Source organism: Pinus tabuliformis, chromosome 7, assembly GCF_031772625.1.
Source record: "Pinus tabuliformis cultivar Carrire ecotype Pingquan chromosome 7, CPIR1, whole genome shotgun sequence".
NCBI classification, from domain to species: domain Eukaryota; kingdom Viridiplantae; phylum Streptophyta; class Pinopsida; order Pinales; family Pinaceae; genus Pinus; species Pinus tabuliformis.
Window position 1 is genome coordinate 259,971,577 of NC_142293.1, and position 12,771 is coordinate 259,984,347.

Consider the following 12,771-nt stretch of genomic DNA (forward strand, 5'->3'; position numbering starts at 1 on the left):
TAACAAACTTGTGATAATACCCTGTCAACCCGAGAAATCCTCGTAGAAGCTTTATGGATGTGGGGATTTTTCATTCCTTAATGGCTTTGATTTTGCTAGGGTCTACCTTAACTCCTTCATGAGATACAATATGACCCAAATATTCCACTTCCTGGACTCCAAAGAAACATTTGGATCTTTTTGCATATAATTGTTTCTCTTTCAATATTTGTAGCACCCTATCAACATGTTCAACATGATCCTTCCAAGACTTGTTGTAGATTAGTATATCATCAAAAAATACTAACACAAATTTTCTAAGGAATGGTTTGAAAATTGAATTCATCAAACCTTGAAATGTTGAAGGTGCATTGGTAAGGCCAAAAGGCATGATCAAAAATTCATAATGACCCTCATGAGTTCTAAATGCTGTTTTCGGAATGTCTTCAATCTTCATTCTGATTTGATGATACCCTGAACGAAGATCCAACTTGGTGAAGTAAATTGATCCATGCAATTCATCCAGTAATTCATCAATGACAGGAATGGGGAACTTATCTTTAATAGTGAGCTTGTTGAGCTCCCTATAATCCGAACACATGCGCCATGATCCATCCTTCTTGGATTCTGTTCCTTTTTTGTGTAAGGGACAGTTGTTGCACTTGGTCTTGTAATTTTGATATATCATGTTGCATTTCCTCCTCTTCTTCATGAGTCATGCTAGAGCTTTCAGGTTCCTTACTAGGTGTTTGCATTTTCTTTCAGGGCATTAGTTAACGATAATAATGCTCTACTATGCCCTTTGAATTCCTTCAAAATAAATTTTCAAACCAAGCTTAAGCAAAAATTTAAGAAAATCTACACACCTTTTTTCACTTTGTAGGAGCTCGATATTGCCTCTGATGTATCTTTGTACCTTCCAATCCTCTAGTTCTAAACTCGTGAGCTGTAGTAGCTCTCTATGTTCCCTTTCTAATGCCACAAGTATGACCCAAAATGGATTCTCCAATGCAGAGTTATGTGAAATCTCCCACAGTGACTTGATTATAGACTAGTTCAGTAGAGCGAACTTGTACGACATGCCACGAGTCATTGTTTTTACCTTTGGATCTTAAAAAGGCATGCAAGAAACTACAGTCTGTCCTCTTTCTTTAACTTCTTATGAAATTTCAATCCAATCCCCAGAGAGAAAGTTATGACTATTTTCCCCAGGGCACCTGCTTGGAATGTAATTCAGAAGTCTGCAAAAAGACCAACTTCCTCAGATCATAACTCCAAAAATGTAGCACAAAAAGCTCTGAAATTCGGACCCAAGGTTCAGCGCGATGTCTTATCAAATGGGTTTTGTTTGCGACTTCTGAAACGTCATAGACAAAAAGTTATAGCGAAAATTCCATGATGACCTGTTTGGAGCAGCGAAACCCTAGAATCCAAAGCTTTGATACCAAATGTTATGAAACCAGCTCAAGAAAAGATAGAAAAGATAGATCAATGCCTTAGAATTCAGCCTCTTCGAGGGGGCAACCTCCTTTACATTACATAAATGAACAACTCTTGGATGATTCAAATGACAAAACCTCCTTTCTATATATAGGAGTCTAAGGAGTCGCATTATAATCCAGCCGACCTAACAATAATAATATAAAGCCACAAAAATAATAATAGAGGGATTCTATGGGGCACAATAGTAACAATATGGGGGTAATAGGGGCACAACAATATTAATAAGGGGTATAACTACAATAGTAATGGGGTAATCACTAGTATTATAGGGACCCAACAGCCTTCGTTGATGGTCATGTCACGTCCTCATTGTCTTGACAAGCTGGCTGAATATTATCAGATAAATTTTCTCTCATAAGATTCTCATCCAGACCCTGTGCTTCTAATTGAAAATTTATCTTTTCAAGGATTGTAGGGTTTTCAAGAGGATTGTTTTTAATTTCACGATCCAATCTATGATTACCTGGAAGAATGTTTCTTAGAAATCCCTTTGGATAATAGAAATCTTTGGTATTTTCTTATCCTTGATAAGAAGGATGACACACATGGAGGTGCATTCACAAGAAGCTTTCATGGTTTGTCTTCTTATAATTGTCATCGAAAATGTAAGAATGTGAACTAGTTAGAAGTAGTGGTTATGGCCTATCTTTCTGCTTATAGGCAAGACCTTCAAATTTTTGTGAAAGTTATTCAAGCTCTTATGTTTTCTATTGCACATTGTTTTATATTTTTTCTAATTGATCATATCTTTGTGATTGAAGGTTGGGAAAAACTAAGGTGGCTACACTGGAAATTTCATTATATGTGACCCTTACCTTCTAGATATTTAGGTTAGGGGTAAGACTAGCAACATTCTAGCTTCCCCTCTCTTTCATTCATTCAACACATTTTATCCTTAGTCTTTCTTGTGTTTTTCTACTTTTGTCTTGCATCATGTTTGGTTTAGCCTCCTTTTTTGTGTGCTTTGGTTTTTCTTTCTAGTTGTGTTGTATTTTCCTTTTCTTTTAATGAGAATTTGCATGAAGGGTGTCCCATTTCAGCTCAAAAGGAAATGTGGAAAAATAGAAAAGGACTTTGTGACACTGAAACATTTGGCTAGCATTCAGTCCCTCCTTCTTTGTGTTGGCTATATCTTTTGGTCAATGATGTTCTGATAGAAAATTTGATCCGTCTGTAAGGATATTTTTGTGTCGAACCATGATACTTGTGTCTATGTTGGAAACCTTATTCCCATGCTCAATTCTATATATTTCGTTGTTTCACGCTTATCCAATCAGTAGAGGAGAAAAAGGGGGGGAACTCAAACGAGCAAACCTAAACCAAAGGTCTCTATGCTTCTCTGAAAGAATTGTTAAGGTCCTATATTATAGGAATCTTAGTAATTTCTATCTTACTATTAATTTTAGGTCATTTTTCTAAATATCAATTTTTATTTCATGAGTGATATAGTCTATAGGGGTCTATTGTAAAAAAGGATCTAGCTTTGGATTGAGTGTCATGTAAAAAACAAATCAGTCAAAAGGGGTCTATTTGTCATAATTCAAAGTGTAATGTCATAAAGGATCATGATTTGAAAGGGTAATCATGAGGGGTCATTACGTCATCATGGAAGAGTCTAGTGGTCATGTCATGAAAAATATGGTCAGCGTGATTTAGTTATGTTGATGTCATGTTAGTTATAAGTGTCATTTTTTGGAGTTAGTTATGATTTCAACAAGTGAGCCATCATGATTTCAAGGAAGGTTCTAGTGGCATGAGGAGTTTAAATATTATTGTGGCTCCTCATTTACCTCATTTATAATTCATCTTGGCTCTGGAGTGGTTTTGGAGGTTGAATAAGAATGTTGCAGGGTTGGAAAGAGGATTTACTGTGAAATTTAGAGACTTGTTGTGAAAGTTTGAAACTGCTGTGAAAGTGGAGGAACCCGCTATGCATCTGTTGATAAATGGCAACAAGAAATTCCAGTTTAAATTTTCCTTGAATTAAACTGAGAATTAAAATTGAATTATATTCTCATAGAAACTTGTAAATAGTTATTTAAGTTTAATTAACTTAATTAGCTTAGGAATTTCGAGTTGGAAGTCTTTATGAAGTCATGTATATGTTCTCCCTATATTATAGGGGTCTAGAATGAGTTAATTGTGATTTGTAATTAGATAACTCAGTTTACTGAGTTAAATTTAGTTAAATTAGTTCCAAATTGTTTGAGGAACTAATAGTGAGTTAACAATTAGTTGGTGCACTAATGCATTAACTAGTGCTACTCTAGTTACCTAAAGATTCCCTCATCAAAAACCCATGCATGTCGATTCTAAGTAAGACCCAATTGAGACTAGAGTGTAGGGACAATGTACTATCAGTTGTATGATTTACTGAGTTGTATAGATCATGCATGCAATCGGGAAGTGAACCTAGAACAGATTGCACAGTTTTGGATGCATTGGTTTCCCATTAATATGGGCTAATTAGCCATAGGAATTACGCAAGGAAATAGGGGCTTGGAGAGCTGGAGAATTGGCCAAGTGTTGGCCAAGAGATTGCTTGTGAGCTGAGGATTGATTATACTGAGTTCTGGGATAGTTCTTGTGAGAACAAGCATTGTATTATCATCTTGGATTTCTGATATATGCAATACAAATAGTGGGGTTTTGAGATGTGGCTTTCCCCAGATATTTATTGTGTTATGTGTATTTGATTATCTTCCACTTGTCGATTATTGTTCTCATTGATCTATTGTCTTCTGCTGGTTGAAAGTAGAAGTATATTCTTTTCCTATGCTTTAGTAAATTGCATGAGATTTTGAATCTACAGGATTTTCTGCATTGTATTGAAGTTGAGAAGAATATACTAGAGAAGATTTCAAAGTTTTGAGTTTTGGGTTACAAGTGAAATTCTAATTTGCAATACATACTTCAGGATCGACACATGGCATTCTACAGTTTGCAGCTCAAGTATTCCTTGGAAGGCAACTCAAATTTTATAGCCTGAAGGTACATAATGGAGGATGTGCTAGAGGATAATGGCTTAAAGTAATTTGTTGATCAAGAAATTCCTAAGCTAGCAACATCGGATGCACAGAATTTGGTTGAATGGAAGAAGTGTGTGGCGAAGGCAAGGCGGATAATCCTTGAGGGAGTTTGAGACCACATTGTCTCAAGTCTCCATAGCAAGGAAACTCTATATGCTATATGGACATCATTGACAGACTTGTATCAGAGCAGTGGTGACCAACGGAAATTGGCGCTGAAGGACAAACCTAAAAAAATCAAAATGTAGAAAGGTGAGACTATTTCAAAATACTTGACCAAGTTCACTCAATGTCGTGATGAACTTGGAAGTGTTGGAATCATGGTCATTGAAGAAGATATGGTGATTCTTGCTCTTCTAGGACTCCCAAAGATTTGGCATAGTTATCAGGACTTTTTCACTGGTAAGGAGAAGCTACCAGATTGGGAATGACTATGGCCGGATTCGATGCAGAAGGAGATCAGGAGGAACACTAGGGATGTCTCTTCATCAAATACTGATGATGAAGAAAATTATGCCATAGTGATTAACGAGAAGAAGGGGAAATGGAAAGCTTCCCATTCCAAATTGGATTCTTATCATGGAGGTAAGAAGAAGGAAATGAAGAAAGTTAAGTGCTTTGATTGTCATGAGCTGGGCCATTTTGCTACAAATTATCCACTCAAGAATTCCAAGAAGAAGTCCTCAGGAGGAGGAGCAGGTGAGGCTTTGGCCTCTCAATTTGAATTGGACTTTTCCCTCATTGCATGCATGGTGTCATCAATGATGGGAAGTGTATGGTACTTAGATAGTGGAGGTTCATTCCACATGACTGATAGCAAATATTTATTTAGTGACCTGGAGGAGAAAGATCTCTAGATGCATATCGAGATGGGTGATGATGGGAAGTATAGTGTTATTGGATTGGGCACGATTACTTTTCATAGGGAGCATGGGGCTTCACTCACCTTGAAGAATGTTATGTATGTGCCTAGGCTGAAGAAGAACTTGGTATCCATTGTCATGCTTGAGGATAGAGGCTATGATGTGATATTATTGAAATGAAAGGCGTTCCTTGGACACAAAGCCACGGGTCAAGTAAAGAATATAGGGATTCGGGTGAAGAATCTCTATAAGTTGGAGGTAGATGAGTGTGCTTCTCTGAGCATAAAATCAGAAAGGGTGCAAAGCCGAGACATTGGCGAGTTGTGGCATAGGCGATTGAGTCACTTGCATCATGGAGCTTTGAAGATATTGCAGCAAATCGCTACCGGTCTTTTGTTATGAAACCAGCTCAAGAAAAGATAGAAAATATAGATCAATGCCTTCGAATTCAGCCTCTTCAAGGGGCAACCTCCTTTACATTACATAAATGAACAATTCTTGGATGATTCAAATGACAAAACCTCCTTTCTATATATAGGAGTCTAAGGAGTCACAATATAATCCAGCCGACCTAACAATAATAATATAAAGCCACAAAAATAACAATAGAGGGATTCTATGGGGCACAGTAATAACAATATGGGGGCAATAGGGGCACAACAATATTAATAAGGGGTATAACTACAAGAGTAATGGGGTAATCACTAGTATTATAGGGACCCAACATGCCCCTCTCCTTCAAAAAAGTGTTGTCCTCAACGCTTGAGTAGTTCTGGATACTTCTGCATAAAATTCTCATCCTCCCATGTGGAATCTTCAGTGGATAAGTTCTTCCACTTGATAAGATACTCTGAAATTGATCGATTTCATAGCTGTCGAGTTCTTGTTTCTGTGACTGCTTTCGGTTCCAATATAATTTTTCCTTCCTCATCAAGTTCTGGAAATATTGTTTGAACTGGGGGCTTGTCACCTATAACCTTCTTTAAACATGAAACATGGAAAATTGGGTGCAATCGAGAAGCTACAGGAAGCTCCAATTTGTATGCCATAGTACCAATCTTTTGCAACACCTTGTACGGACCATAATACTTTGGTGATAATTTATTATCCTTCTTAGCTTGCTTGAGGGACATTTGCTTATATGGTTGTAGCCGTAGGAATACCCAATCACCTACATCAAAACTTCTTTCACTGCGATGTTGATCTTCCTGTTGTTTCATTCTATTCTGTGCCAACACGAGGTTATCCTTTAAGAGTTGGAGGACTTGTTGTTGATGTTCGATGTGATGTTCCACTGCCTGAACCTTAGAATTTTCTCTTAAATATGATGTGATGGATGGTGGTTGATACCCATAAAGTGCCATAAATGGGGTCATTTTGTTGTTGTATGGAAGGAAGTGTTATACCACCATTCAGCCAGAGGCAACCATTTGACCCATTGTGTCTGTTTATCAGATACAAAGCAACGAAGATATCCTTCCAAACATTTGTTTACTATCTCAGTTTGCCCATCAGATTGAGGATGATAAGATGAGCTATGAGCTAACTGAGTACCAAGACAAGAAAATAATTTTGTCCAAAAATTTCCAGTGAAAATGGGATCTCTGTCACTTACAATAATCTTTGGGTTTCCATGTAGCTTTTGAATTGTTTCCATAAATGCAGTAGAAACTGTACTGGCTTTAAATGGATGTGATAATGCAAAAAAGTGTGCATACTTGGTAAGTCTGTCAACTACCACCATGATGACACTCTTTCCCTCAGACTTGGGTAAACCTGTGATAAAATCCATTGAAACCTCCTCCCAATGTTGGCTTGGAATGGATAAAGGTTGTAATAGACCTGGTGTCTTAATTGTTTCAACTTTATTTTGTTGGCAAACCAAACATTTCGCCACAAACTTTTGAATATCTGATTTAAGGCCATCCCAAAAAAATTCTTTCTTAACCCTGTGGTAAGTTTTTAAAAATCCTGAGTGCCCTCCTAAAGGAGAAGTGTGCAATTCCATAAGAATCTTTTGTTTTAGCTGGGAATTCTTACAGAGGTATAAGCGATCTTTGTACCATAATGAATCATTTTTCCAGCTAAATGTATCAGACGTACTGGAATCTTGTTGTAACTTTCGAATAAGTGCCCACACTTCTTCGTCATTCTTCCATTCCTCCCTTGCTTCGTTTATCCAATCTGGTTGGATAATAGAAATGGCGCACAACAATGCTTTCACATCCTCATCCTTTCTTGAGAGTGCATCTGCCACCACATTTTGCTTCCCTTTTTTGTAGATGATTTCAAAGTCATAACCCAACATCTTTGTGACCCACTTTTGTTGCTCTTCAGAGGATAATCTTTGTTCTAAAAAGTATTTAAGGCTATCATGATCCGTTTTTACCTTGAAGTGTCTTCCCATTAGGTAGGGTCGCCATTTCTTAAGTGCATGGAGTATTGCCAACATTTCCTTCTCATAAATAGCTTTTCTTAAAAACTTTCCCTTGATTGGATGACTTTCAAAAGCAATGGGTCTTTCATCTTGCATTAGAACAACACCAATTCCATTTCCTGAAGCATCACATTCCACAATAAAGGTTTTTGTGAAGTCCGGTGTAGCTAAGACCGGTGCTTGGCACATTGCCTCTTTAAGATGTTCAAAGGCCTTTGTTGCTTCCGAAGTCCATGAAAATGCATCTTTCTTCAATAATGTTGTTAGAGGTGCTGCTATTCTCCCATAATTCTTAACAAACTTGCGATAATACCCTGTCAACCCGAGAAATCCTCGCAGATGCTTTATGGATGTGGGGATTTTCCATTCCTTAATGGCTTTAATTTTGCTAGGGTCTACCTTAACTCCTTCATGAGATACAATATGACCCAGATATTCCACCTCCTGGACTCCAAAGAAACATTTGGATCTTTTTGCATATAATTGTTTCTCCTCCAATAGTTGTAGCACCCTGTCAACATGTTCAACATGATCCTTCCAAGACTTGTTGTAGATTAGTATATCATCAAAAAATACTAACACAAATTTTCTAAGGAATGGTTTGAAAATTGAATTCATCAAACCTTGAAATGTTGAAGGTGCATTGGTAAGGCCAAAAGGCATGACAAAAAATTCATAATGACCCTCATGAGTTCTAAATGTTGTTTTCGGAATGTCTTCAGTCTTCATTCTGATTTGATGATATCCTGAACGAAGATCCAACTTGGTGAAGTAAATTGATCCATGCAATTCATCCAGTAATTCATCAATGACAGGAATGGGGAACTTATCTTTAATAGTGAGCTTGTTGAGCTCCCTATAATCCAGACACATGCGCCATGATCCATCCTTCTTGTGCACCAATACTACTGGAGCAAAGAAAGAACTTTGACTCGGTTGAATTATACCAGCCTCTAGCATTTCTGCAACCATACATTCAATTTCACTCTTTTGGACATAGGGATATCTGTACGGCCTGATGTTTGGAGGAACACTTCCTGGAATCAGATGAATAGCATGATCATGATCACGCATAGGTGGGAGACCTTTGGGAGTCTCAAATACCTTGGAATGATTGTCCAAGACTTTTTGGAGATCTGGAGAAATAGATGATTCCGATGTGGAAACATCTAGCGAACATAATTGTGCAATTACACCTCTTTGCTCCTTTTTTAGAAGCTTTGTCATACCATTAGAGCTGATTATCTTTCCTGGTTTCCCTGCAATACCCCTTAATTCAACTTCCTTTCCTTCCATAGAAAATTTGATGAAAAGTTCTTGAAAATTAAAAGCTATTGTACCCAAGGATTGTAGCCATTGGACTCCTAGTACAACATCAGCACCTCCCATTGGAATGGAAAGCATTGGGCTAGTCAATACATATTCTCCCATGGATAGCTTGATATTATGGCACTTTCCAGAGCAATTTATTGTTCCTCCATTTGCAATCATCACTTGACACTCTGGTGCTGGATATAGGAAGCAATTCAATTCTTTTGCTACCTTACAATGAATAAAATTGTGGGTGCTTCCTGAATCAATCAACACTATTACCTTTTTCTTCTTGATTTGTCCTTCTATCTTGATGGTTTGAGGAGTGGTAATTCCCGCCAATGCATTACAAGATATGGTCGGATTTATTTTTTCTTCATCTAGGCTTTGTTCCTGGAGTATATCCTCTTCTTTTGACCTTTCTTGCTCCTTTTCTTCTTCCTCTTCACAATCTATGTAGAATAATTTCTTCTCAGCACACTTATGACCTTTAGTGTATTTGCTATCACAACTGTAACAAAGCCCTTTGCTCTTTTTTCTTCCAATTTTGTGGTGTCAACCTTATAGGTTGTGGAAGACTAGGGGCAACAACACTTCCGTCTTTATAGTTGTGAGTGGTATGCTTCCTGGTTGCCATAATTTTGCTTTCCATTTTTCTTGCTAACCTGAATGCCTTCTCTAATGAATCAGGTTCCCAAAGGCGAACATCATGTTGGATATTATCCTTTAAAGACCCTATGAACACATCAATCCTATGCTCCTCTGGAATATCTTTTACCCTTATGTTCAATTTTTGGAACTCCTCAATGTGCTCCATTATTGAACCCTTTTGTTTGAGACTTATCAATTGGCTAAAAAAAGTGTTGCTTTTTGTATCCTCATAATGTGCTATCAATTCTTCCGTAAAAATTGCCCAAGTGATAAATTGTTTACGAGATCAAAGCCATTGATACCATACAAACTGATTTGGTTCCAAATATAAAGTTGCCATACGTACCTTTTGTGTGTTTTGCACATTATTGAGATCGAAGAATTGCTCCATCTGTAATATCCATGTGGCGGGATCCTTGCCATCAAACTTCCTCATATCGATTTTTGGAATATGGTGGGTCTTCGATCCAACATTAGAGTCTATGGAATCATGATTAACATTTCTTTTGTTCACATCATGAGTTTCCTTTACAACCTTTTCACCATTAGTAAGTATTTCTTGTAGAAAATTTGTCAAATCTGTCTTCAAATCTACCATGTCTATCTTCAAATCTGTCTTCAAATCTGCCATGTCTCTCTTCAAATCTATCTTCGAATCATCCATCTTAGCTTCCATGCCATTTATCTTATATTCCACGCCATTTATCTTAGATTCCACGCCATTTATCTTAGCTTCTGTTAGCTTTTGTGAGCATGACATTTGTTGCACTTGTTCTTGTAATTTTGATATATCATGTAGCATTTCTTCCTCTTCTTCATGAGTCATGCTAGAGATTTCAGGTTCCTTACTAGGTGTTTGCATTTTCTTTCCTCGGGGCATCAATTACCGATAATAATGCTTTACTATGCCCTTTGAATTCCTTCAAACCAAGCTTACGCAAAAATTTAAAAAAAAAATTACACACCTTTTTTCACTTTGTAGAAGCCTGATATTGAATCTGATGTATCTCTGTAATTTCAGATCCTCTAGTTCTGAAATTGTGACCTGTAGTGGCCTTCTGCGTCCTCTTTCCAATGCCATAAGTCTGACCCAAATTGACTTCTCCAAGGAAGAGTTATGCGAAATCTCCCACAGTGACTTGATTATAGACTAGTTCAGTAGAGTGAACTTGTACGACGTGCCATGAGTCACTATTTTAACCTTTGGATCTGAAAAATGCATAAAAGAAACTACAGTGCATCCTCTTTCTATACCTTCTTACGAAATTTCAATCTGATCCCCAGAGAGAAAGTTATGACAATTTTCCCAAGGTCACTTGTTTGGAATGTAATTCAAGAGTCTGCAAAAAGACCAACTTCCTCAGATCATATCTCCGTAAATATAGCGCGAAAAGATCTAAAATTTGGACCCAAGGTTTAGTGCGATTTCTTCTCAAATGGGTTTTTTTTGGAAACTTCTGAAATGTCGCAGAAAAAAAAAAAAGTTATAGCGAAAATGTCATGATGACCTGTTTGGAGCAGCGAAACCCTAGAATCCAAAGCTCTGATACCAAATGTTATGAAACCAGCTCAAGAAAAGATAGAAAAGATAGATCAACGCCTTCGAATTCAGCCTCTTCGAGGGGAAACCTTCTTTACATTACATAAATGAACAATTCTTTTATGATTTAAATGACAAAACCTCCTTTCTATATATAGGAGTCTAAGGAGTCACAATATAATCCAACCGACCTACAATAATAATATAAAGCCACAAAAATAACAATAGAGGGATTCTATGGGGCACAGTAATAACAATATGGGGGCAATAGGGGCACAAAAATATTAATAAGGGGTATATCTACAATTGTAATGGGGTAATCACTAGTATTATAGGGACCCAACATCTTCCCAAAGGTATGCTTGAGCAAGTTGATACAAGCAAGGGGTGTACTTTGGGAAAATACACCAAGTCTTCCTTTCACGACAGAGACAATCGAGCAGAGGCTATTCTAGAGAGAGTCCATTCAGATGTGTATGGACCATTATCAACAACATCCATGGCCAAAAATAGGTACTATGTTATATTTGTTGATGACTATTCTTGTAAATGCTGGATATTTTTCATGCAGAAAAAGGATCAAACTTTCACAAAGTTTTGTGAGTTTAAAGCATTGGTGGAGAGTATGTCTCAAATGAGTTTAAGAAATTATGTGCAACGGAAGGGATTAAATGGGAGTTGACAGCACCCAATAACCCTTAGCAGAATGGGGTGGCTGAGAGGAAGAACATAAGCATAGTAGGGGAAGCAAGGGAAATGTTGCATGATCAAGGCCTACCAATACACTTGTGGGGTAAGGCATGAAACACAATGATTTATGTTCAGAACTGTAGCCCACATCATATACTTGAGATGAAGACACCAGAGGAGGCTTATTCCGATAAGAGGCCAGATGTTGGTCACTTCAGGATTTTTGGGTCATCGGTACATTGCCATGTGACCAAAGATGCATGGAAGAATCTCGAGCCGACATCAAATTTGGGAATATTTGTGGGGTACATGGATACACCTCACAAATATCAGGTGTACTTTCCGACCAGTAGGATGATAGTGGTTCGCAAGGATGTCAGATTCGATGAGGAGAAGACCATGTTAGTTTCCCTTGAGAGGGAGATTGAGCTACATGCAGATTAGGAACTTTTAGCTCTTAAGGTTAAGGAGCCTCAGATTGATGTGGAGCAGCCACATGCAGAGGATCCAAGAGTGGAGACATCCACTCAAGCAAAGTCTTCCAGAGAGGAAAGAAAGCGCACCAAAGAGGATGACAGATTATTGGATGATGCACAGGAGAATGTGGGAGCACCCACTTCTTAGCACAAGCAAAGGAGGTCACCTGACAGGTACACTAGATACATGGCTCTTATGGACGAATGTGTTGTGACAGATCCATCTTCATTTAAGGAAGCAGTGCAGCAGCCAGTTTGGGTTGATGCCATGGTGGAGGAGTATGAATCCATA